Below are 27,475 nucleotides of genomic sequence, written 5' to 3'. Positions count from 1 at the left end.
GGCAGGGTCCAACACTCAGACACCTCTATGGGGCTGAAAACGCATCATTTCTTGCATTTTTACTAAGCCAAATACATGTGGAAAATTAATAAATTGGTTAACCTATGACGCCACATAGATGAACCACGCGATAGAATATTCTAAAATAGGATTTGTCGCGGTACCTAGTTTTACACCCGATTCAAAAACATTTACCACCAACCAACATTTGCTTTCTTTAACTTGTAGGAAAGCTTACGTCACGAAAAACGCTTTTGTTTTTTCGCGTAAAATACTGTGTGCGTAGATTGTGTGAATGTGGTAAACCTCATTCACACAATCCACAATCCACAAGTTCAAGATATTGCAACCAACAAGCATGAACATTTCAAAGACAGTTTTAGAATCTATTCGCTATGCTAAACTTCAAAGCATAGGGAACACCAAACATAAATAGATCACACTGAATGACCGCAGACAACGACTGTCAAAGCGCTGGCAGCAAGCGCACATACGTCGCAGCGGGCGAAGGTACGTGCGGTCTATCGCTTCAACGGAAACTGAGCGGCGAATGCACAGCGCATAGAAAAGGTCAGAGCCGTGTGGAGATAAGAGACAGCGCGGCCGGCGAGCGACGAGCGCGGTTGTTGGCAGAGTATAAGTATAAGTTCCGTTATTCGATTGTCAATGATTTTCCAACCTTCTATTGCTTTCACTCATTGCTGTTGTTCTTTTATTTATTCCCCCCCCCCTCCGTTTTTACTTTTTACATTTATTTTCCACGAGCACCATTTTTTCTGCCGCTGCTTTTATTCTCTCTTTCAGAAACGATAGTTCACTGACCTGCAGCGGACCAGTTACCGCCACCCCCCCTCCCGGTCGTCCAGGCCCATTCCACGAAAAGCGGAACCTACAATGACGCCTCAACCGGCTAACACTCGGCGCTGCCTCAAATTCCTTCACCGACTATCAGTAACGCATTATCTTTCTTTTTAATTCTACGCCCTCGCCGCTAACACACTCTCCCTCGTTACCTTCTCTCCCCTTTAGAAGAACCCTACCTATATATACTGTGCCGAGGAGAGCACATGTCGCCTTGAAGAAGACACTTGTCGAAACATTGGCTCCTGCTCTCACCTTGTTCTTGTGTTGCTCATCGTCTTGAAATTCCATCTCCCGCATTCCCCGTGTTTTCCATGGATTATGGCGAGAGCTCATTTTTACAACAAATAGAGTGCAACTCCGCACACCTCCTCGTGGTAGTCTCTTGGGTAAATGGAAGAAGTCAGACGCTACCAACTCGAGCACGGAATGTGCCGTTCGACAGATCAGTTTGAATCACGTTCAGCAACTTGCCTTGGACGCCCACTCAAGCCTGATCACCAAGGATTCCAAAACGCCAAGTGGTGTCATATGCTTTCGCCATGTCTAAGAACACCGACAAGAAAAACTGTTTATGCACAAAGGCATCAGGAATATTTGTCTCGATGCGGACAAGGTGATCTGTTGTGGATGTAGTTTTCCTGAAACCGCACTGCAAGGGATCTAGTGTTGTTATTTTCAAGAAAATGGATCAGACGTCGGCTAGTCATTCTCCGAAAGAGTTTGCAAGAGCAACTTATTAGGGCTATGGGCCTATAACTGCTGGTCGAAGGAATTATTATTGCCTCTTTCCAGGCAGCCGGATGTGCCCACCACAGAATATGGTGTTAAAAAGCGAAAGAAGTGTTTTGTGGGTTTCAGGTTGTAAGTTTGATCATGTCGTAAGCTATTGTGTCTCTTCCTGGCGCTGACTCATTACAACTCCGCCATGGCAAATGGACGTTTGTAAGCTTCACTCTATTATTTTCTGATCCAGGGACAATCGCTCTACTTGCCGCTGGTACCGTAGAAATGTATCTGTATAATGGGCCGAACTAGAAATGTACTCGAAGTGGGCACCTATAGAATCAGCCTGGTCCTCAAGAGTGTTTCCCTGGGTGCTTACTAATGGTAGAGGATGGGTTTGCGTTTAATTTGTTAACTCGGTTCCAGGCTTTCCTTTCGTCTGTGTAAGAGTTTATGCGTGATATGTATTTTTGCCGGCTCTCCATTTTGGCAAGGTTGCGCTTTCTTCTATCCTCACTCTATGCTTTCCTAAAGTTTATGAGATTTTCTGCGGTAGGAGAGTCACGAAGGTGGCCCCAAACCTTATCTTGCTTTCTTTGTGCTTCTCTACAGTCACGAAGGAAAAGGAAGATGATAAGATCAAGGCAATGAATGAATGAGCCGCAACTAGATTGATTTCAGAAGCAGCAATTGATGTTGGAGGTAAGGTACCAAGGCAACCAGTAGGTAAGCACTGCCAAGTAAGAAAACACCTAATAAAGAAATGACAAAACATGAAATTCTCAGGAGGTAAGAACAAGAAGAAGGTAAGCGATATTCAAAAAGATAAGTCCGAAATATTGAGGAAGCAGTAAAAAAAATTGCTGCAGCATGAAATATGTGAGAAGAATACTTGGCATAGTACTGGACAAGATGCATGCTGTGAAAGATAAGCAGGGTATTGCCATCAGCAATTTCGTTGATGTAGTAAAAGCCCCATAAGAACTCTATACGGACATGTACAGTACCCAGAGTAGCCACGCAAACTTTATAGGAAATACTGATGAACAGGATAACGAGGCGCCTTCTATAACTAGAGAAAAAGCTACAACGGCAGGAGAAGATGGAATAACAATCGATTTAATCAAATATGGAAGGGATGTTATGTTTGTATAACTTGCCGCCCTTCATATGTAATGTATCACGTCTTGAAGCTTACCAGAGAGATGGAACAATGCCAACATTATATGGATTCATAAGAAGGAAGACGTTAAAGGATCGAAGAAATATAGGCCCATTAGCTTGCTTTCAGTATTCTATAAAATGTTCAAGATAATTTCCAACGGAATCAGGTAAGCGCTTGACTTCAATCAACCAAGGGAACAGGCTGGCTTCAGCAAGGGATATTCTTCGATGGATCATGTCCACGTCATCAATCAGGTAACTGAGAAACCTGCGGAGTTTTAATCAACCTCTCTGCATGACTTTCATTGATTACGAAAAGGCATTTGATCCAGTAAGAATACCAGCAGCGTCATTACGTAATAAAGGAGTACAAGAGGCATACGACAATATCTTGGGAAATATCAACAAAAATTCCACAGCTACCTTGCTTCTCCACAAGAAAAGTAGAAAATTACTTATCCAGAAAGGCGACAGGCAATAATACACCATCTGCCCCATGCACTGCTTGCTTAAAAGTACTCAGGCAAGGCTAAGGAATGAGGATCAACGCCTAATATCTGAATGAACCTTCGGTTTGAAGATGACGTTGTCCTCTTCAGCAACACTGGAGATGAATTGCAACAAGTGATTCAGGACCTTAACCGAGAATGTAGGATTGAATATTAATAGCTTGGCAAGGGAACAAAAATTTGCGACCGCCAGTTAGAGTCAAGTGTGCAGGTGTACGTTTATCTAAGGCAATTACTCACGGAGTACCGTGATCATCACAACAAAATTTACAGAACGAAAATGGGTTCAATTGCGCATGGCAGGAATGACCAAATCCTGACTGGGAGCTTATCACTGTCGTTGAAAAGAAGAGTGTGCAATCATTGCGTTCTACTTCTAATTACAGTAAAAATAGAGTACCAAGAGGATCGGTGCTAGGCCTGTGGCTTTTTCTCATATTTATCAATGACCTGCCTATATAACAAAACGTCATCTATCAAGCGTCCTGTATCGACATTGAATAACGCTATCGGCATAATTTCAGGAGGAGATCTTAACGTTATATATCACTGGTGCTTGCAACACAAAAAGGCTTTTAATGTTTCGAAAATGAAAAACAATGCGCTCACGCTAACACGAATCGAATGCTGGAATACATTAAAGGAAACTTGAAAACGTGCCATCGATGTGGGATCCTCGTACCAAACTAAAATTGATGATATTAGAGCTGTCCAAAATCGCGCAGCACGGTTTATTTTTCATGACGCCTGATCTGCTCTTTTTCGATTCATTATTTTTCAAATGGAAAACTCTAGAGCGTCAGAGGCTGCATGGAGAAGCTAATCATTCCAAGATTTTGTATGGGAATCAGCAACGCCACAGAACAAACGCCTTTCACGTCACATTCTGTCCTCAAACTGTGTCTGCATTTCTAGCAGTCCGACATTTTTCTTGCTTCGAGTTTCAGCACAGCTTCGTATATCTTGTCATTCTCGTTGTAGACCAGCGCTATCACATGGCCTTGCTTTAATAGCAGCGAGTCTAGCGATATGTAATTGCGTCTTATTTCATTCATTTAAGACTGGTCTACAATGCCAAGTCATTCATTACCATTTATTTCACATCGGTCTGCAGAACATTACGAGGCCGTTTTATGTTTTACTTCTTAATGGCTTTGTAGCATTACTGTATCCGCACTTGGATCGCTATTACTGTATACGGTAAAAAACATTCTATTGACTGCCCCTTCTAAATACGCCATGCTATCGCTATAGATTTAACTTCTCCTTGTGCAGCCGCCTTTTTACCACACACTTTGAGTCTATCTTGCATTATTTTAACACAAACATTTTCTTATACCGGTCGTGTTAGTGCACTCTTTTAGCCAGCTGTCAATATAGTCGCCAAAATGCCTCTGGATTTCCTCCGGTTATAGCACAGTTATAATCTCGCTATCATTGCAACGACAAAACTATCAATGAAAGTACTCCTTGCGGCTGGAACTGCCCAACGTATTCTGGACGTTGCAAAATAGGAGCGCTCATCCTAACAAACTGTTCGAGCTCAAATTTTGCTTAGAGGTAGGATTTGCAATGATATAGGTTTGATGCAAAGTTTGCGGGTATTTCTTACCGGTTGCATCCAAATTAATTTTGAAGCGGGTGTCCTCTGTGGTGACGTCACTCGAAACGTGGATTCGGACTCCCACGGAATGGCGGCGCCATCTGTCACGGCTACGTTGAACTCCATGCTTCCGCCGTATCCGTGTCGACCAGCGTAAGTGGTCTTGTCCTCGTCTGTAGGGTGCTGCATGACAAAGAAAGGTGCGGAATGAGACATATCGTATACGAATCAGGAAGACGAAGTAGTGATTCTCCTAAGGTTACACATGCCATAACAAAGACGCGTCATCATCATTTTATGATTATAGAATGATCACAAAAGCGCGCTGCGGTGGTTAATTGAGGCGTTAACGCGAGCATGACGTGGAAGATTGCACTTTTCCTTTACTGCATTCTTCTGGAACTTGCCGCCTCAGGTTGTCCATCAGGGTACCCTCGTAAAGAGCTTCAATACGCTAAAAAATGTACAACACATATGCCGCATATAGTATCGATACTTGTTGCTGGACTAGTTTGTTGTCTTAGTGGACTTCGCCAGTAAGACAACTTTTGCAGTAGCAGCATCATACCAGGTTTCAGGCAATTGCGTATTGTTTCTTTTCTTCTTATTTGCGTCGGTCGAGAGAAAAGCCTCAAAATAAATGCTTTTGATGGTCTGTCAGGACCTTTAAACAGAGAGGGCACCATTAGATCACAAATGCAGTTGATTGATTGCACCTAAGAAAGACCACTGTCCGCGGGAGGAAACTGTAGAAAGCTGCACAAGCGGAAGTGTTAAATGCTACAGAAAGCAGCGATACTGGGCCGCATATATATCGACGGTGATGAAAGCTGGCATACACTTTCCCTAACAGGAACCAAATACTTGCCGGGGATAAAAATTTGTCTGCTCTGGCGACTTCAGTAGATACAAATTGTCACACTGTTGTGGCGGTGAAGAAACAAAAACACTGATAGAAAGAATGAATAAATTCCCTACCATCTTACTCAACTTGCATCCCCTCTATAAGAATGAAGAAGAAATCAAGCTTTTCATTGTGCAGGAAGCAATTAAAGCAACACGCTACTGGACAACAATGATGGCGACCTTGCATCGGCAATTGTCAAACACATTTACTCGCTGCAAGTCGGTTCGAGATTCATTTATGCGCTACCGTATTGATCAGTCACCCCCACGCAGTTTCTAGACTGTACTGCAGAAGTACGAGCTGCAACGGGCGAGTATTGGGCTCTCCGGGGCGCGCTGGTGGCGCTAAAATGCGACACAATCGCTAAAGCACTGTCGAGGGTTGCGCAATTCCAGCGATTTGCATATCTGCTAGGCGTCGTACGTCTACTGTCGTCGCGGAGCGATAATACACTGGCCCGCCGAGCAGCTCAGCATGACGTCCTTAATTTTGACGTACCGCTTCGTAAGAAAATTGTTTCCGTCGCCATTAGCATTAGGAGTGTCAAAGTGAAAAAAATTGTGTGTGAAGTGCGAAAACGTGGTAGAGGTATACATATAAATCATGGATCATTTAAGAGGTGTGACGTAATGCACACGCATTTCTGTCGCATTTACCGCTAATTAAATTATTGGCTGACTTCTTTTTCTTTCATTTCGCCTACATCGGAACGCGGCCGCCGCGGTTACGATCGTCAGGAAGCCAAGTGTCGCATTAAAATCCTTCGACTTTGGAAGAATACATGTACGCTGTTATTGCACGCTAACGAGGCAACGCCGTCGGCTATGGAAAAGTGTCTGCATGTGCTTGACGGTAAGGAAATCATCAGCTTTACCAAGATCAACAGCTAAAGTGTGTTTCGGCATTTCTAAGCGCAATTAAATTGCCTTCTTTCTTTTCACCAGCGTCTACTTACCCTTGTGATAGCCTAAGTACACTGACCAAGCTCGCGATCATAATTTTTAGCTTATTAGTACAAAAAATAAAATCGGTGCCACTTACCGCACTTGCAGTCACGTCTTCCGCAGCCAGTTCCCGACAGCGTTCTGCCATGCTCACCTGGCATTGCGCATGCGCAGCCGTTTCCTAGGCGACCGAGCAGAGTTAACCTGCGTAGCATATACGTCTCATCACCTTTTGTTTTCGTTGCTGCGCGCTCTTCGTTTCTTCTATCGTTATCGTCTATCATATATGCCGCACTGTACACACTTCATCGACACTTTCACGCTATCAGCTATATTCGTGGTTCGCATGAAGGCGTTCTTCAAACATACATTGAATGTCTGCTGGCTTCATTTTCCGCGCTCTGGTTCAGTCAAGGTGCACTGCACGCTTCTGTGTCGGCTACTTGTACTTGCCTTTGCTAGCGAGGGAAAAGATAAAACACCAACATTCAGCTTCGGGTAAATTGAACCCTCAGCGTACTCAATATGACACAATTTCATTTCAGAGTGCTTACTATTGTTACAGGCACTATAGATTATTGCTACACACGACCACGTTGGTGAATGCACTTATATACCATGTTTTACTGGATGTTGGACGTGCCGCGTTCTGTAAGTCATGGCGTAAGAACAGTTCTTTCAAGCTTAGTTTCATTTGCATCTTCCCCGCATTAAAGCGTGCTGTCTCGAGCGTTTGGCGGATACTCTGCACAGTGTAAACAATGTTCGTGCCTTCATGGCTTACCGTACAATCATTGCAATGTCACTGGCGTGAAACTCTTTATCCGAAGGTAAATGCATCGTGCAAACCGCCCGTGAAAGGTGAAGAATGAGGCTGCAGACACCCGGATTGCCGGCCTAGGAGTTACGTACGGTGGCGTCGGAGACTGACACGAAAGACGGCTCCGGGTCCTTACTCCACGCGCACCTGTAAATGTTCGTGATATTAAAGTGGAGTTTTCGCGATGCCGGAAGCAGTGCACAGCATGGAGCTCCATTTTTGCACGCGCGTGGCCACCAATATCCGGCGTGGTTCCCCGCCAGGTATAAGTAAAATACCCGGCGGCACACTAGGACGCTCGAGTATAGAGGACAAGGCGAAGCTTTCCGTCTTTTGGACACACGGTCTCCTCTCGCTTTCCCACTGGCATCTGGGATGCAGATATCTGCCGACGCGTTACTCTTACACGACTCCCATTAACGCACTCATGGGGTACCTGCACGTTCAACCGGGCGCCAATTATTCCACGGCAAACGCCTTCCGCATAGTCCATGTGTTACGCAAGAATCGACTGCGCAGCGCAATTTCTTTCTTTTTTTTTTTTTATCAGTGAGAGAGTTAAATCCGTCGTGCATCACCTGCGACCTCTAACGCCTCGGTTCGGCCTGGATCTGGGGCCGGTTTTCACTGTGCTCAGTACCGGAAAATCGTGGAAGACGGCACCTTCTTCTATATATCCACAAATATGTCTGCCGAGATGCCAACCGACCCAGCAGTACTCAGAAGCCACGCCAAATTCAATGAAGTAGTGAAAGAAAGCTTCGCTTAAAAACTTGTTGATCCGCACGCTTGCTCGTTAACTGGTGCCTCAGTGACACAACGTCTTCAGAAGCCAAAGCATTTGACAAAAGACCATTATGCATCCTACTCACGCATACGCTTTTCTTCTCAAAGCCACCTTAAATATACTTATCTCGTGTTATTAGAACTTAACAAACATCATTCTAATATTTCGAATCCGAAGAACAGTCAATGAATATTCCTGTGCCGCTACTGTCGAATGATGTATGTACAAGATTGTTTGTTTCTTTGGCGGAGTAAATATAGGCGTTACTCGAGGGTGCAACGTGATTCTAAACATGCTTCACAGCGCTGCCATCGCTGAGCACGTGACCGCGCCGCCACATTGAGCTCCTTCTGGCCTACGCACTCGCGATAGCAGACGACTTACCGTGTAAATTCATGCCAAACATGGAAGACGGGGACACAGAAGCAAATACATAAAAGCCGCTGTGTTCAGCCCCCCCTGCCCCCCAGTCCCGAAAATGTCATCGCAACAATAAACCAATAAGTCATCGCAACAATAAACCAAATGAAATGGGGTAGGTTGTCAGGTAGACGCAGCCGCAGTAGTTTTCGTAAAATGCCTTGTGTGCGCTTGTGAGGGTGTATGGGGAATAGCGTAATGAAATAAGGGGGGGAGGCAACGTAACTGAATACACGAGTGACATTTGCTCATGCATTGAAAAGCTTGCGCGCCTATTCCACAATACAGCTATAGTGGAAGTCGAGCGGTTTAATCTTGCAATCGTGCTCGCTCCCTGCACACATCTCACTTGTGACCGAACTCGTCGATGAAGACGGATTTGAACCGCGCTGTAGCCAACAGCCAGTGCCTGTGGCACTCCGGCGCATGCGCTTAGTCTGATCTGGCTGCGGTCCAACACTCCGGCTGTCGGGTGTGTCCTGAATTCTGACGGGCTGAACTTGTCGTCTACCTCCATTGCAGTCGCAGATGCCCTATACTGGTGGCGCCTTAGGGCGCTTGCCCTTTCGCTTCCTATGTAGACAGGCACCGTGGTGAAAGGGGTCCCTCGGTCTTGCTGCCTGAGCCTCTTCGCGCCACTTCTGAGCCTGAGGTGTCGAACGAGGAGTCGACCATTAAATTTCTTCAACAAGTTACACAGTTGTGAGTTTTACAACTCCTAATGAGCACCAGTTTGAGTTCGACGGGTTATACTTACTACGGTAGATCCCGCTGGGATCTTGAAATGTACTGTGCGGTCGAGCTATACACCTCTGTGAACACCGAGGATAAATTTTGCTTCGATTGTGTCCATCTGCGCGCGCGACAAATCCGTGAGTGAGTAATAGTGTCTTTTCTCTGCACAGCTATAAGGTGCTAGTGGTGCGGTTGAAGATATATAACAGATTTTGGCGTTGCATGTTTCTATTACATGCTCTTTTAGCAAGTGAACTCCAATTACTGACCGAAATCAAGTAAGCGTCACGTCAACATCATCAGCGACCCTGTACACCTCAACAACAAGAGGCTCGTCGAGGGGAACTGAAGTGTTACGGTCTTCATGCGCGAGATGAATGTCACTTAGTACCGGTGCCAAGCATGAACCAATTCATACATCAACTTTCTGAATGTAATATCGCTCGTTCCAGGAAGCAAATGTTGACTCTAAGAATACACATAATGAAAATAATGAAAGACATAGAACATCGTGTGACGTGCGGGTACTTCGTCTCCGTCTTCCCGTATGGCGTATAAAGGGCCACGAACTTTTCCCTAAGTACCTTAATTAACACCAACGGTCGTGGGTTCGACTCCCACCAAAGGTCGAGGGTTCGCAGCCTTTTTGGACCATCATGTAGTCATTGCAAAGCCGGCTTTTCAGCCTCATTTCAAGCACAATATCTCTGGACGTATCATGCAAAGTATCATGTTACTGCCTCCCTGTGACCAAGTAAGTGATTTGCAGTAATATATGCCGAGGGTTGTCGAGTTTTCAGCGTTAACTTGTTAGGCGGGTGCAACGTATATCGAAGTGCTGTCCTCATATCGCGTATTATTTCGCCTGTACGGCGCTTCAGCGGGCATAAGCAAACAAGCAAGCCAAGGGTCACAGTTCCATAAACGCCGCTTTTGTGCATTACTGCTTGTACTTCCATTTTGCGCTAATATTTTAAAGAGGTTTATTCCAATGCAATGGCGGGCCACGTTGCATGTGCCATGTAAAGATATAGCCGCCGTTCATCCCACGTTGTCGCAAGGCGGCGATGGTAAGAAAGCACGGCCCCGTGGTCGAGACTGTCAACAAGTGTGACCGAATCGCGTCTGCCCGGCTGGATCACAAAGTGAGACCTTCGTGAGGCCTGCACTTCCTCAGGCACCAGGCCCAAGTAGAGCCCCGTCAAAAGGTTCCGGTTATGCAAAAAAATGCCTTGTTTATGCTCGTCGCCATAGCACTGCCAAAAGAGAGGAGCATTGGCAGAGAAGTGAAGAGATCGCCTTGAATGAAGTGCCTCTGGCCTTCTACTCCACAATGAGGAGGTTTCTGTTTCTATGCTGCTCGTACGTGCAAGCTTCACATTATGTGCATCTTCGCGGCCAGGGGTCGAGGCTGCTGCAGCGTATTCTTATGAAGTTGTGTACTCACGCCATGCTTCCTGGTTTCGATAGCGAATTGGTCAGGCACGCTCATAGGAGCGGTCTCGGAAACCCTCCTCCGACAGATGAAGGGCATTAAGGAAAATATTACCAGCTCTGTTTAAGCATGATGCAAGCCTGCTGTAGTTCCTTACGTCCATAAGCTTTCTCAGAGATTGATACGGTATTCTCAGTTCAGCCTACTTACCTGGCGCCAAGGGGAAGCAGGTGATGCCAGAAGAAGCATGCTTGATTTTTCGTGAAACGCGCGACTGGCATTGCATATGAAATACCGCTATCGTGTGGGAAGGGTTATTATGTAGCTCAACCTGAGCGCTGTGTCAATGACCGAAAACAGGAGCATGAACTATCATTGAAGAACAAAAGTAATGCACACTTGCCTGCTGCTCCGTATTTCCTGCTAATGTGATCCACTGCTTCGTGTGATCACGATAATTGGCAGGAGTAGTGGCACGTTGGCACAATAGTTGTAGGAGGCCTTTCATATCACGAACTGGCTCGACCACACTTCTGTTCATCTTTTCAGGAATTATATATAACTGTTTTACACGTCGTACCACGGCACGTATGCACGTTTGTGTTTTGACAACACTCTGAACACATAGTTAAAGTTTAACACCTTTCCTGTTTCGCCCTATGCTCTTCTTCGTAAGTATTTATTTCCTTGTAGTGCTATTATGCATGCCATAGTATTCCATAGAAACCCAGATGTGTAGAAGATGGCGGTGCGTAGCAGCCGTCGTCATCGGTGTGTCGTGGAGATAAATTCTATCAAACAAAATATAAAAAGGCATGACGTCACGAGTGGCAATTTACTTTATTGTTCGCCATTCAAACCGCTACAGACTTCTCTCATTATCCAGATTGCTCGCTAACGTGTCGTAAACCACGCTGTGTACTTAAGAATGAAAGGGAATGAATAGTAAAAAATCACAGTGCCAGAAAAGATTATAAAACGAATTCATATATATTTGCCTACAATTTACACTCAGTATAGATGACAGACCCAAACAATGGTTTCAATGGAAGAAAAGTAGTGTGACCCGCACAGTCAGATAATCATCTATCCGAATTCTATTCAGAATACTTTTTAAATGCAATTCTCTTCGAACCCATATATTCCAATCAACAGTTATCAGACTAGGCAGCGCTGCGATATATTGTATGAAAAGCATTCGAACCTACCTGTTTTACTGCACGCATTGTGTTCACAAATTGTAGGGAGATTAACACTACGTCGCATTTCTATGTGTGGCGTTCCGCACCTCCGTCGCGACGAGAGGCAGCCCGCATAATGCAGCAGCCTCCAGGGGCATGGTTCCCAACAGTCAGCTGTAGCACCTGCTGGGTCCTTAAGCTACCTTCGGCGATATTTCAAGTGAAGCGCACGGCACAGCTCGAATGATCACGCCAAGAAATAACGACTACAGACGAAACCACCGCGCATGTGTGACCAGCGCCAATCTGCAGACATCTGCATGGGCGCATACTCTTAATCTTGCGGCACAAGCACTTACCTGCAAATTCGCGAAACACCAATACAGTGTAGAACAGAAAATAAAAACAGCGCACATTGCACTATTCAGTAGGGTAAATTACATCCAAGGGAATTCTTGCTTTACGCGTCAATATTTCGAATAATCATTTTCGATATCTTTGTCAGTTTTTCTTTTTTCTTGCTTGATAAATCACGATCACCAACTGCGTCCGCATAGGCTACGATATTTCAAATGCCGTTCAATAGAATGTTGTGCCTGTATCGAGCAGCGGTCTTCACTTCGTCGTCTAAAAAGAATGGCTGCCATTTTTTTCCGGTGCAGGCCGTCCCTCAAGCAACAAGGCGATGGTGAGAAGCTCCAGCCGCAATGGACGCCGCTGTCATCCAGGGGTGCCGGTTCGATATCGGGGCCAAAGGAACGCGATTGGCGGGAGTCTGGTTCTTGCCCGGGCACCAGGTCGAGTCCCGTGAAAAGGTTGGGTCCCGGCTAAAGACCCGGCAAGGCGGCGCGAATGCAGCGAAAGACGGCAGCTTAGACGGCCACTGTTTCGGGGATTCCTCGCCACCGCCGCTGCTCGCAGGAGGACGTGTCCCTGAAGAGTAGAACACTGGCGAACATGACTGCCTCAGTGGTGTAGAAAGCGAGGACGACGAGGGTGTGCCGGCCACCGACGCCTGAGGACGGAGTGGCACTGTGATGGAGGTTGAACCTGTGCAGTTATTCTCAAGTGCGTTCGATGAGATGGTGAAGTCAGCTTCGGCATCGGTACAGACGATAGCATCGACCTGCGTCGTATTGAGCGATCCTGGCCAGCAGTCCGGAGACGACTCGTCTTCTTCGTGAAGACGATTCTGCTGGTTTCATGCTCTGGACCGCTACGACACGCCACTCGAGTTACACAAAGGAGCTTATTAGAACTTTAAGTTAATTTTTATCTGGACACTCTGGGTTTCCATATCCTTTGTTACCGCACCGTTTCAAAGAGATGCCAATAAATCATGATCTATTTGAGGTGGAGGCCTTAGGGGAGGAACGTTCTAGAACACGTGGTAAGTATACTTATGCTTGGTCTTAACCCTCATTAGTCGGGAAAGCCTCGCGAAAGTTTCTGTGGCACCCAAAGACGGCGGAGATGGGGTGTCCGACTGTAGCCACAGGGCTCTTTTCAAGTGAGCGTAAATAACTCCTGTCCTCTCTTTCCCTTCCTCATCCCGCTCCCCAGGAATAGAGTAACAAACGAGACTAAGTCCAAATGACTTACCTGCGTTTCCTTCTTTTCTGTATCGAAAGTAATCTGCAGAGCAGGTAATAAAGTTACATGATGGTGACAAGAACTTTATTTGGTCCTGAGAAATTGTGGTCCGGGGAGTCGAGGCTCACTCAGGTCAAGACGATGGCTCCGCCCACGATGGCACCGGGAGGCGAAGTCCCGTTGCGATGTCGTGGGTCCTCTTGACTGTCTGGAGCTGTGGTGGTGTTGTCACTTCTGAGGAATTCCTCCCATCGTTCCTTGGTGGCAAGTGTAGTGCCTTCTAGGGCTGGGCGCAGCGAGAGCACAAGGTCGAAAGAGCTTGAATCGGCTCAGCATTTGGGGCACGAGTGTGGGAAGTCTGGATCTATCAAGTGCTAACGCACCACGTTGTCACCAAATCAGATATGCAGATGGCGCGAAAAGTCACTTGTAAATTGCATGGCGTCTATAAACGAGCATGGCGGCACACAATAAAGAGCAAAAAAGTTCGTCATGGGCGTATCAACTCTGAAAAGAAAGAATATCAGACATGTTCCTTGTAACATATTGAAAGAACAGCATAGAAGAGGAATACGTTGACCTGCTTTAGTAAGTTAACACTCCTGCAACTGTCAAGACGAAGTTATCGGAGGCTTCATAAACCATAAAAGACAAGCGAATAAAAGAAATGAGTCGCGGCGCCGCCGCCTTGAAGATTCCGCACCAGCGTCACACTGACGTACCAGCGCTCTAGTCATCTCGAAATTTGAGGAAACGAAGTTTGGCGCTTCAGTGTTTCTACCAGCACTAAGCCCTTCATCACCGAATGAGTGAAACTAGATTGTCTGGATACCTTACCAGTGTAAATTGAATTAGTGTTGCTTTGTAGCCTTTGTTGCCTTTTAAGGATGCGCGGTGTTTAAAATTGCGGCACCGACAGCGAGTTTTGCCTGCAGTAAACTGCGACGTAAGGACTACGGAAACTTGCAGAAATTATTAGAGAAGTCGGAAAATATTTGGAGAAAAATGCAAGTGCTGGAGTTAAAAAAGCATAGCCGCCAGCATCAAGCATCCGAGGCAAGGAGATAAGCACCGGTCAGGAGATGTGCATGATACCACGAGTGTAAGCGACGCTAATCAAGAGCACGGTAGATCTTTAGTATTCGAAGCTACGCCTGCGGTGTTTGGAACAATGAATAAGAATATTTTTGATGAGCTGGCGAGACGTTGATCTGCTTTGTATAAGACTCCGAAATGTTACAGTGAAGCTGTTTATGGCTAGGCTTCCGTGCATTTTTCGTGTGTGAGTGTGCAAAAATGTGGGCCGATCCTGGTGATAGTCCACAAAAATCGGCGCATTTCAGCGATCCTCCTCGTTCTGTTCTTTTGCGGACGTAGACTATTTCAAGCGTAAAAGGTAAGAATCTGATTTACGATATGGTGGGCGAGTTCAGTGAATCCCTCACTGTGGGTGGGTGCGTGCCGTAAACACTGCTGCGTCGGCTGCTGCTCACAGCGCGGCCGCGCTTATCTTGAAAGCGATCTGCGATGTGGGCGAAGTGCGTGCCCGCGCGTGCCTCATCTTCAAAGCGATCTGCGATGGCACCGAGGACCGGCCGCTTCGTATGCGCTGTGCTCTCGACGTTTAGTTTGCCTTGAAGCGAGACGAGAAACAGTGCGAAGGTCAATTTGCCCGCTGCTGCTGGCTAGCTTTCTCACTCTGGCATTTTCACGGCGAGTATCCGCGGTCATCGAGCGAGGCGTGTTCATGTTTACCTGAGCGCAGCGTGACACCGTGCTTGTCTATTCAGTTATCGAATGTTTACAACTTCATAAGGCCCATTAAACTACTATCCTTGCTTCGTAGAGGTCTCTAATAATTTACTATCACAATCGATGCTTCGCCTTTCGGGCTAAACTGCGACTTTTTTTTTCTTTCCGCCGCACGGCGGGCGCCGCTGCTGCCGCGCATGTGAGGAGGCGGCCGCCATCTGGACGGTGTTGCAAGGAAGCGAGAGGGTCGCGCCGCTGCCGCTAAGACAAACCTGCAACGACAGCTATAAAAGGGGTTTGTCTGAGTTTCCGCGTAACAAAATTATGTTTTCTCGCATATTCAAATTACAATCCGATGCTATCATGTCTGTGGGTTGTGTGTAAATCGTACTTTACGAATTTTCTTACGGCTTTTACTTTGAGAAATTCAGTTAGTTCCGTAACGCCTATGCGCCACGCGAAGGACCTGCATAGTTCATAATGATTTTCCTATAACGGACAACGACGTCGACACCGGATTTTCGGCGACATGGGGCCCTTAACGCTTTCACAGGGTCTCTTATGTTATCCCTAAGACGACTTGAAGGCAAAAGCTCAAGTGCCGATGCGAAGTGTACTGCGCTTAGCCATCCGTCTGAATTCACTTATCATCCGCTTAATTGGCTTAGTCATCCACCTTAATTCGCTTCTTCGCGTATGCATCCCGCTTAATACGCTGAGTCGACCTCTTAAATCGCTTAGTCATCCTCTTAAACCGCTTAGTCATAAATCTTAATTTTATTGCCTTTAACTCGGTTAAGTCATCCAGTCAATTCGCTTAGTTAATGTTAAGTCCATGTTAATTCGCTTAGTCTTCCACTTAATTCGCTTTATCATCTATCTTTATCATACATCTCGGGTTGCATGCATAGGCGATATGAATGCTTAGGGGGGTATGAGCCATTCATGAGGATAGTTTTTGTACCTTTCACGTCTTGGACGTGTTTTCACACATATAAGGCTTTCGCCCTTAATAAGTGTAGTCTAACACGCTGCCTCAAAGCGAGGTGGTGGTGGTAAACATTTATTAAAGTATTATTTACAGAGAGGTTGTTCGGAAAACCAGCCCTTAGTGGGCCAGCTCCCTACAATACTAGGTAGAGGTTCAGGGACCCCATTGGTCATGGCCGCTGTCCTGACACGCCGGACCATGCCTGTTGGGCCGGAAGGTTCAGGCAGCCGAGCAGGGCCGCTCCCAGTCCTCTCGGGTTGGGTTGGGGTTGGAGAGCTGTCACAACGAAAGAAGACAAGAATGTGGCATGGCGCGCACGCGCCGAGTGTTTTAATCAGCTCGCTGGCTTTGAAACGAGAAAATTGTGCGTGCGATTGTGGCCTAATTAGTTTAAAAACAGCGTGGCCTTATGGTAATACACAAGAAAAAAAGATCGTGGTCTAATGGTTAGAGCACCGGACTGCCATGTTCGACGGCAAAGGTTCGATTATACCATCACTCACACGTCATTTTATTCGAGTGAGCAGAAATAAGGAGGAAGATTTCGGGGTTTTCAGAAGTGTAGAATGTGTGGTGCACATGTTGCTTATAGTTAACATGACAGAGACAGCTATAATCAGGTACTAAAAGTCATATATGCTTTATCTGCCTAAATTGGGAAGCAATCCAACAATTCTAAACGCAGAATGCAAATTTTTGTTGTTGAACAATTTGTTGAAAGTCAAGCAGGTTTTTCATTTGGCCAAGTTGGTTCATAGTTGACTGGGGAATGCAGCACAAACAAGACAGGGACAAAGAAAAGGCGAATACAGTGGACGAGCACATACTAACAACAGTTCTAAGTTGTAAAAGGTTAAGCCAGCGCTCGTACAGGGTTCGTCGTTTTCTTTGTACCTGTCTTGTTTGCGCTGCATTCCCCAAATAAATGTTGAAAGTGATGAATTTGGAAAGTCACCAAGCCGTTTGAAGGCACTCTAGTAATTTCATTTCTTGTGTACTTCGTCATTTGCTTCGAACGCCTAGTTGTTGCCGCTGTCGGCCTCTTTCCGTGATAGGCAGCGAAAAACAAAGATGGGGTACGAGGTCAACAGAATATACTGACCCAGGCTTAAGCAATCGAGTTCTGCGAAGCTTCACAACTGGAAAGCAGTAAAATGATTTGATTTCATTTATTTGATGATATCGTAAATGTCGGCAACATTCGTGACCACCCTTTTAGCAACATTTGATTGTACATTGAGTATAAATAAATGACGGGGAGAGATGAGCAAATAACAACACACGCACACAACGACGCGCACTTTGCTTCAGCGCGCTTGCGCGATGCGCAATGTAGTGCCACGACATTTTGTACGATGTGAACATAAGTTTTTAGGAAGCGAAAACAATGAATTGAAGAAAACAATAGAATACAAAAAGAAAGAATCAATCTCAATTGTAGGGAGACTTGCACAACCACTACAGCCTTCGTGATGGCTTCAAGCCACCTCGTTCCCTTGCTGGACCATGCGACAAAGTGTTCCCGCTCCGTGGCCTTAAAAATCCAGCCCGTTCAATTCGAGTTGAGTTTCAGCTAGAATTTAACTTTTCATCTGGCAACATCAGTCGATGACGCCATCCTTCACGTGATCTGATAACTCAGTCTCTTCCCTCGCCGCCATGCAGCTGGTTCTCGGAGCGCTTCGCCGCAGTCTTCGCGCAATGTTCATGACTTTCCCGACTATCCAGGTTAGTTACGTTGACTATTCTTGTAAATATAGTAACGGAAAGCACTTTTGTACCGCGATATTATGTGCTTACGGCCCGAGATGGCGCGGCGCCGTAGGAATCAACAGGAATGCGGTAGATCTTGAAATGATCTATCGCGTTTTACGAGTTACATGTGCGTCAAAACCATCCGATATTTCCGACGACACCTCGTCAAGCTCGGACTAGGAACCTGTACATTGGTAATTGGCTGATTGCCATGTTAGTAAGATTGTCGTACGATAGACTGGATTGTTTAGACGCACCTATGTGCCACGCGTCCGAACCATCCGATCCACCGTAAATGATGACTGCTGTGATTGTTCAAACAGTCAAGATTGCAAATTAGTTCAAAACTGGTTATATGTGGTTGGTGGCGACTGTGGTATGGTGGGCAGGATGGTTTTTACAGTGACGTTAATTAGGGAACCCTTTTCAGAACCTATCAACCTGCCTGTCGGTGCGTGCAGAAAAGATGAATGCTTCACCTACTATAAAACACTTTCGTAAACGTATCAGCAACGTTTTCGGTGTGGTAATGGCAATAGTAGACGAGAAAACCTTCTGCATACGTCTGTAACATGCTTTGTTGTTGTTCTCGGGTAGCGTTGATCTCAACCCTGTCTTACAGATTCAGCAGAAGTCACAAGTGTACACTAAATCTAAAACGACTAAAAGTTAAGGCACGGGGCAATGTTCTGGTGTTGTAGCCAAAGGCATATTTAGCCTACGGCTAATTTCTTATTCTTGTCCACTCAGGACAAGAATAATTAAAAACCGCACACTTCAGGACGCGATTCTGTGCATTGATTAAACATCGTCATGCTCGACAATGCAAAGCCAGTGCGTAATACTGGTAATACCGTCCGTCGCTAACGGAGACGTCAGATTATAGACGCGGTGTTGCTTCACGATGATATTGGCCGATAAAGCTTCTGCAGTTTATCTGGCACCAGAAGTGTGCTTTGTAGCTTACGCTCGTAATGGCCTGTTTTTAGAGCGTTTGAGCTGAGCGCTTGCTGTCCGCTCCGCTCAGACCGGCATATGCTAGCAAATGCCACACAACCGCATAGCGGGAACGCTATTGCGCTTGCGCATAACGCCCATAACGGCAGCGGAACGAAGACCGCATCCCTCGCTCCGCTACAAAGCGGAGCTGAGCGGAGCGTGAGCGTCTCTTCGTCGTTTTGCACCCGAGTTGATAGCGCGTCGCTCGCGTCTCGGCAAGACGCGCTTGTCAAATGCGAAATCTACGCAGTTCCCTGCAGTATCTCAGAGCGTGAAATCTGAGCGCAGCGGAGCGTAAGCGGTGCTCTGCTAAAAATGTCTTTTATGGCGCAAATATTTAGGAAGGACCGTTTCAAAGCGGCTGGAAACGAGATCAGAAACTCCGGATCGCCTTTGACCGCTAGTACCAGAAGCACAGAATGAAGCAGTGATAGATGCCGCAGAAGGGTGTTTTCGTGCTCCCGCTTGATAAACTTTCTTGTCGGTGACATCTGTTAATCTTATGTCTTGCAACCGCGCAAAGCGGGAAAAGATAGCCGTGAGCAAAATGAACGGGCCGCTGCCTTGTGAACTTGTCTGGAACTGTTTATCATAATTTGCTGAAGGCACTCGAACGGACACGTGTTGTCTTACTTGTCTTCTACAAATTTTCTGCCTCCTAAAGTTAAACTATCAGTAATGTTTTATGGAGAGGATATGCTAGATATGCAAATTGCACAGGCTGTTTATGCCTTCTGGTGGTCATAATTTGCGCGGTCAAGTAGAGTAAGCAAGTCGACAAATAAGAAACAAATAATTGCGTTTTCATTATTTTGCGATAATAATATGCGTTTATGCGCACAGTGGTATAACATGTAGGGCTGTGCATCAATGTGCTCGGTTATTCATCTGAGCCTGTTTGAAGCAGTTTCACCATTGGGCGTTTCTTTTAGGCACGTCGCTACACGAGTGCCACGCGACACTAGTATGAAGGGACAAGCATGGAACGAAGACCGCGAGCGCTACCCCAATGTTAAAAAAAAGGCGGCAGATCCCACGCCCTGTGGGAATCGATGTTGTGCGAAGCAGTGTGCCAAGAGCCTACCCAAACGACAATGAGATAAGTTAACGAAACGACCATGAGAGCACCAAGACCTAGGCAGCTGTTTCATGACCTACATGACCCGCATGCCATGACATTCATATCACGAGTTCCTTAGGAGTCCCTTTAGCTAGACCTAAGAGACCTTCAGGCGGAAGCCTTGGTAGGTGAACGGCCCATTTTAACGCGACGTCGGTGTCGGCGCGAATTCAGTCCTAATTGACCGTTGCGCATGCACGTCGTATACCGAGAATTACTGTAGCATAGCCGCCTATATACTTTTTATATAGGAGGCTATGACTGTAGCAATGACCGCCGGTAACTATAATAGAAACGTTGCAGCTAGGGAGCCTACATGAGAGCGCTTGCATTTAGGCTCTCTAATTGCAGTCACCATACAGCGCCGACCACCCGCTTCGATCCAAACTCGCGCTTTTTACTGGCTCTCCTTACCTGTGCGCAAGAAACAAGTGGCAAAATCCATCATCGCTAAGTTTCATCTCAAGCTGAGGTCAAATCATTAAATATGTTTTGTCGTAATTATTGAGATCGGCTGTTTGTTTTCACCCTGTTCGGACTACAGACACGGCACCAAGTCGTAAAACTGGTTTCATTTCTAGTTAGCAGATGGCGCCACACCATTAGCACTGGCAATGCGTTGACGATGCGGAACGCTATAAAGGCCTACTGCATCATTAATTTACTACTCGCTCTAGCATGGCACGGGATGACGGTAGCGAGCAAACGCCAAGGAGACGCCGAGCAGACGCTGTGGCGCAAGTGAACATTTGTAAGGACATTCGCCCGTACTACTTGCTAAGAAGGCTGCAAGATAACTGCATGGAAAGCGTACACGTAAAGCGAAGCCCTGCTGTCACATGCATATAAACGCAGATTATGGTTACGGTGTCAAATCATTTTTTGCGGCAATCCACCAACCATAAGCATGTAACAGGTTGGCAAGCAGACGCGGCGCGGATGAGCACATCTCGAGGCGCATACGACCTTCCTTTTGACTAAGAATACGTGTAGCTGCCACAGTGCTGACAACAGCTTGTGAGATTGAGTATAGGTATATGTATATACCAAACCTTGCTGTATGACAGGCGGTATATGTGGGTCATACTGGCCATGCCATTATATCACTAAAGTTGCTCATACCTTGTCTTACATTCTTGACAAAGCTATACCGCGGAATTTTGAGAATGACAGACCACAACCAAATGTCATGAAACAAAACGCCGACAGCACATGCCTTTTACATGTTAAATCTTGTCATACTTAAATATTCAAAGTGCGAAACATTGACAGAAACCTGGAAATTATGTAATTTCGTTGTTGCGGCTGGGGGTACCTCCGAGATGGGCCCACGCAAGAGGCCGCGTTTCTACCAGAGAGTCGCATTCGTGCGTAGCGTTCGCCACCAGCATTTCCCGGTAAACGTTACGGTTACCTAAAGTGCAGTTGCCCGGAAACGTGAAAAGCAGTCACGTATCTTTGAATGCTATCGCGCTCCACTCTTCGTTTTGGCGACGGATACGAGAAATTATTAGTGCAATGGCTCGCAAAAGCTTATAAGGGTTAAACTAAGTGTTTTATGGCAAACAGTGCGATATTGCCAATTGACTTTGAAAATTTTCCACTAGGGGAGCAATTGCCGCTGATGTCACGTGCGGGAACTTGAGGTTGGCTATTGGAAAAATGCGCTTCTGTAAAGCGACTGTTACCACGTCGGGAAGCTTCCAACTCAATATGACTTTGACAGTCTATAGAATTTATATAGATTGCTTTGTCTCTTTATAAATTTATTGGCGTTTATACAAAATCAGTAGACTGTCTATAGGAAAAATTGGTAGTGTCTATTTTTGTTTAATCGCAGTCCATAGATTATCTATAAAGAAATGTCTATACAAAGTATATTTTCATGTGTATTTCCACTCTATGGTGTGTCTATAGGCATTTTATGTGAACATTTCATATATTAATTGATAGTATATAGCACACAGAATTGATAAGAAGTGTAACGTCATAAATTCATAGACGCCTACTAGCCTACGATGATTAGTCTGTAGCAATTCTATAGACTTTATAAACAAATGTGTACACATTTTATAAGGACGCTAGTCAATTATCATTCTTGACGTAACAGTAATTAAGCGGCTTTCGTTTTGAAGGATGGACACAAATCAATCAGCATTGTCGACAAACTGCTTACCGCAGGCAGCTGATCTGGGCGTATGATGTGACTTTTTAGCTAGTCAATAATGCTTGGGTACAGCGTCATTCGGGGCACGTGATCAGAATGAAAGAGCATTTGCTGAACGCCGTGTAGACGATCTTCCATGGTACTACATCTGTCCCGTCTTCGCAGAGACCAGAACCTTCCGGCGAGCCGCGCCTGCTACACGACGTCCAAGCACAAAGCCAAGTTCCGGACCAGGTTCGGAACGGACATCAGAAAGCGGGTGTGAACCTCCGAAACCGACCTGGCTGCGAAGCAGGTAAGTCGGCACTTGCTACACGCATTCGCCTTTGAAAAAAAAAAAATGCTGCAGACTTGGGTGGCCTTGTAGAACCACAACCCATTTACCAGCCAAGCTGTTTCTTTCAAGCAGTTGCTATAAAAAATTCAGTTGCCTGTTATAAAATGACAAAATTTAGAACCTTGCCCCTATATGACAGATCATTTCTAATCTTGACAGCATATAACGTTTTCGGGAACTTGGTAGAGAAAGCTTACAAATGCAGTCTACAAGTATGGCTTTTTGGGCTAGTTGGTTAGATACATCAGAGGTGGTCATAGCGCTAGAAGACACTGACAAGAACGAGAGAACAGGACGAGCGCTAGTCCTGTTCTCTCGTTCTTGTCCGTGTCGTCCAGCGCTATGACCACCTCTGATGTTACAAATGCAGTAATTGATCCAAACCCGTCTTACTTTGCGGTAACATAGGCCATAATGTTCCTCCATTTATCCATATGGGGTCTCCTTGGCGTTCACATTTCACCCGGGGCAGCAGGATATAAATTTTGCGCTGTTCCTTAAACGCAGTTACAAATATCCGGATTGCCTGTACACGTAATTTTCTCCTAAGCCGATTTTTTGTCCACACACTTTGAATTTCGTTTACACGCTATTTAAAACAATCCTCTAAGTATAGAAAATATAAGCAAGATGCCGTTTTTAGTTGATCAAGAACACCGGGTAAATGAACTACGAACCTGGTATAACGCAATATTGAGGAAAAAAAAACATGGTTTAATATTTGCTTACAACGCTTCTAATCAAGCATTTGACGTTAAAGTTTCGTTATACATTGCACTGAACATGACCCCCTTTTCAAACAAACATAAAGTTGGTGTCAAATAGAGTTATCTCGGATCATTGAGTAAATTAGCTGCTTAGTATGGCACTTTCGAAAACAGGGGCAGTATTTATTCCAAAGGCCTTCAGGAACATATCTCTCATAGCATTCCACCCATTTTCGCCAAAATTTCTGGGTAACATTTTTTTTTCTGCCAGAAAAACGGGCTCCATGCTGCGCGTTCGTGAAACACTCCTAACGTTCCCGAGTTTTTGCCTATGTAATTTATTACAAAATCCTCAATCAACCCAACCACCCTCAACTTTACGTGCACATCACCCATTACCTGGCCCTTAGTTTCACCGAAGCAAGATGCCTCGTTGAGTACACCGAGGGCACCAGAACGTCGTATAACACTCCACACTTAGGAAGTAGCTTGAATTCGGGGGCTCCTATCTAAATGCATGGGAAAAGGATAAATCGTGATTTTTATTCAGGACATGGATTTTTTTTAATAATTGCAAATTTTCAGGAAACGAAACTGATAAGTTAAGAAGTCTGTAACCCAGCAATGAAAGCCAGTATCAGAAAATTGTAAACTGCATCTAATAGAACATCTACGCGAACAAATTGATGTATTGTACATGGCTGTTGAATAGATAACGTAAATGTGAAAAAGACTTTTGCAAAACCCGTGTAAAACATTAGATCAAATTCACGTAAAATATAAATGAATAAATGAAATTTATTCGCTTTGGATTTTCTAACGGACGCAGTTTACGGAACTGCGATATCTGTTCTTGGGGCAGAGTTAAGGATTTGTAAACTGGGTGCTTTTATTGTTTTGAGACTTACCAATATCTGGCACATATCCGTAAAACCATTTAGGCCCATAAGCCCAAAGGCTATTTAGAGTCTAAAATCGGCCTAGAGGTTATCTCAGAAAAGCATTTCCGCATTTTACATGCATTTGAATAAGTAGAATCGGAGTTGGTGGCGAGCTAAAGCTTCCTCTTAAGGTGGCATTTCTACTAAACATAAAGTTTGTGAAACGCAAAGTTCGCTCGTGACGTTGGGAAACGTTGCGGATTACGGCAGCCTAACACTTGTGAACGCTTGCTTAAAATTGTTTTTTTTTTTTGCAAAATCTGTATTCCATCCACACGCATTTAACGTAGCGCACAAATATTTCATAGCGGTATCCCCATTTGTGTTAACTGTGCTCTTGATCGCATATGTATTTAAGTCATTGCAGGGGGCTAGATTTTACGCCGCACGCAAAGCACTCTTTTAATGCTTCATTTGAAAGTGAAATTTCTTAGAAATACCGACATTAACCAACATATTTCGAACATTGCGTACGCATTAGCCATAACTTGCGTCTTATTTTCACGAAATATTAACGAGGTACCTTGCCTAATTCACCGGTGAAACCAACTACAAACCTGGCTTGAGGCATGAACGTACGGAGGGAAGGTACAGTATTTAGTAATTATGTGCAAAGCTTCTATTTAAACATAGATCACGAAAGGTTCACCACCACTTACTCTTAACATTACCATTATTTTCACCATTTTTGAAGGTGGCGTATTGCTCCGCTGTTTAGGACTTTGGCAAATACAGCGAATGAAGGCTGTGTGACATTCGTCAATGCTCGAATAAGTACCTTTCTACAAAGGCTGTTTTAGTCTACAGAGATGAAACAGTTATCGTTCGTCACACGCGGCATGCTTCCAACTCCAACGAAACAAGAACATCGCGTCTAGTGTAGTTAATCAAGGAGACTAAAGAACGACAACTGCCGTGTATAAAGTGTAAAGATCGGGAGAAAATGATTATTCAGTGATTATTTTGAAAGCCCACAATTAGCCTAAGCACTTCAAGCTGTCGGTACACGCCACCCATAGAGTGACCACCATTTCATTTAAATATGAAATTTCTATCTTTTATGGATCTCCAACTGAAGAAGAACACGTTTTAAGCGTTAGTTATAAATAACCCAAAACGAGTGCTAGACAATTTTAGTTTTACTCCTAAATAACACAGATATATAGCGTTTTAGAGCGCTACCAGTCGCATTATCAACTTTGCTGTAATAGTGTTTTACACTGTTATCACTCCGATCAGCCAGCAGATAAGAGAGAGAGAAAATTATAAATACAAGGCACGGAGGTTGACCAGGACTCAGCCCGGTTGGCTACCTTGCAGTGGGGGAAGGAAAAAGGGGAGGGAAAGATTAAGAGAAGAAAATACGATGTGGATATGGCCAGCATGATACGTTTTCTGCTCTTTATCACAGATGGTCACACAGTGCACATCACAGACGGTCATTCAATCCAGTAATTTCGAAAATCGCAGCAGCACTCTTATGGCTTTTTGTAGCTGCGATATGCGAGCTCATGGTCCCAAGATCTCGTTGAAGGGGAATGGCTTTCTGCCGAACTGATTTAGTGCTGTGTACAGGTCATGTCTTTCCTTTTCTAGAGATGGGCAGTAGCATAGGAGGCGTTCTAGATTCCCCTCGACACCGCAGACATTCCATTCGTTGCTATCAGTCATTGCATTCAAACATGCATATGCATTGGTGAATACAATGGCCCAGCGTAATGCCGATAGAATGCAATGGATGCTGGGTACATTCAAGTGTGTGCCACTTTTCCAATGCCATACGGTGTGACAGCTTGCTTAAGTTAGAGGCTGCGTGAGTCTTCGATATCGGTATAGAAACAAGATTTCTTCCTTCGTGTGCTTTCCTGGCAGCTTCGTCGGCGAGGTCGTTACCAGACATACCGCAATGACCCGGAAGCCACTGAAACACGACGTCGTGTACTTTCGCGATCAAATGCGTTTGGCTTATCTGCGACACGAGTTGTTCACCGGACCCGCGACGAATATCTAACAAAAGAAATTGTAGGGCCGTTTTTCAGCCGCAGAATATTACTCACTGATTAGCCGCTTGGTTGTTACATTATAATAAATGGCGCCTCGGAGGGCAATAGGCTTCGAACCTGTCGATGTTGTGACGTGAGAAATCTTGTATCTGGTACCTATTGATCGTGACGGGATAACCACTGCGCCGGTGGAGCTGGTCTGAGTGGAAGAGCCATCCATATACATGTCGACTCAGTCAAAGTAGAAAGTATGCAAACAATCCAGAGTTGCTTGCTTCAAAGTCAAGGTAGACAAGTCAAACTTATTTCTTATTCCTGGAACGGAAATACGCACATCTGGTTCATGTAAACACCACAAGGCTGACGGTGAACGTGTCGAGGGTGTGAAGGCAACACCACCTAGAAAGCACAACGCCTACGCACTCCGATCATGACGTGATGCTACCCAGGGGCGGATCCAGGTTTTTTCTAAGGGGAGGGGGGGGGGGGGGGGGGGGGGCTCAGCTTTTGTCAATGATGATGATGATAGTAGCCTTTCTTATTTACCGAAATTTACCGTTTTTCCTGTCGATAAACCCGCGTTTTATCCGGCTAAAGCAATACCTGTAGCACTCCTGTGGGGGCTCAGTCAGCTCAGGCGTTGAGCACGAGATCGCGGGATCAAATCCCGGCCTGCGGCGGCCACATTTCGATGGAGGCGAAATGCAAAAACGCCCGTGTTCTTGCGTTGTAGTGCAGGTTAAAGAACCCCAGGTGGTCAAAATTAATCCGGAGCCTTCCACTACGGCGTGCCTCATAATCAGAACTGGTTTTGGCACGTAAAACCCCAGAAAGAGGAAGAAGACCTGCAGCGAAGCCAGGTATCGGTTTCTCCGAGCTTATAGGAAAAGGTCGTTACCCAATACAGCCATGTGCTTGGCGGCTGCGCCTGATAATACAGGGTGCTCAAAACTAAGATTTATGGTTTTCTTAAAGTTAGGCACTGGGAGGCACGCGAAGACCACCTGTGCAAATAAGT

The 27,475-nt window shown here is 45.4% G+C and overlaps 1 protein-coding gene and 1 long non-coding RNA gene across 4 annotated transcripts in view; one reads left to right on the top strand and one right to left on the bottom strand.

Annotated features, from left to right (window-relative positions):
• The window catches only part of LOC119432878 (uncharacterized), a 47,037-nt gene extending 33,292 nt beyond the window's left edge, over positions 1-13,745 (top strand). The window contains exons 3-4 of one of the 2 annotated variants that reach the window (XR_007464287.1): positions 805-951; positions 12,755-13,745. This is a non-coding gene — a long non-coding RNA (uncharacterized LOC119432878). Of the gene's footprint in view, positions 1-804; positions 1,605-12,754 lie in introns of those variants that run through there. The other variant, XR_005188191.2, reaches the window with a different exon arrangement.
• Positions 1-27,475, bottom strand: part of LOC119432879 (uncharacterized) — a 118,627-nt gene that overhangs the window by 35,191 nt on the left and 55,961 nt on the right. The gene's annotated exons all lie outside the window — the stretch shown is intronic.

The sequence above is a fragment of the Dermacentor silvarum genome, chromosome 11, assembly GCF_013339745.2.
Source record: "Dermacentor silvarum isolate Dsil-2018 chromosome 11, BIME_Dsil_1.4, whole genome shotgun sequence".
Taxonomy (NCBI): Eukaryota; Metazoa; Arthropoda; class Arachnida; order Ixodida; family Ixodidae; genus Dermacentor; species Dermacentor silvarum.
The sequence above is the reverse complement of the archived record's forward strand: the minus strand, read 5'-3'. Positions and strand labels throughout refer to the sequence as shown.